Source organism: Saccopteryx leptura, chromosome 2 (assembly GCF_036850995.1).
Source record: "Saccopteryx leptura isolate mSacLep1 chromosome 2, mSacLep1_pri_phased_curated, whole genome shotgun sequence".
NCBI lineage: Eukaryota > Metazoa > Chordata > Mammalia > Chiroptera > Emballonuridae > Saccopteryx > Saccopteryx leptura.
The window spans coordinates 182550787-182551177 of record NC_089504.1 but is presented as its reverse complement, the minus strand read 5'-3'; positions in this window follow the sequence as shown (position 1 = coordinate 182551177).

The window sequence follows — 391 nt, the reverse complement described above, 5'->3', positions numbered from 1 at the left end:
GGAAACTCATGGGATGTGGTTCCTTTGAGGAGGTGTCGGTGGGGGAAAGGACCAGCTAACCTGAGGAGGGACTGGATGAGGAGGGGGAGCTCCTAAACTAATGAGTTTTGCAGCTTTCTCAGGGGAACCAAGGAAATAGGATATAATGAGCCTGGGTGAGAGGATGGGCAGGGCACGGGGCCCATCCTGAGTGTCTGGGCCTCCCACGGCCACCAGTGTGGGTTGTTAGATCAGACCCTATGGACCTCTGGTAAGATGGGTATGGGCCTCAGGTCTTTAAGGTGTCCCCACCCACAGTTATTTATCTGTTTACCTCTGCCCTTCTCTGGAGAGGGTTCGTTATAAAGTTTCATTTCATTCTCATGAGGGTCTCTGGCCCCAGAAGAAAAGG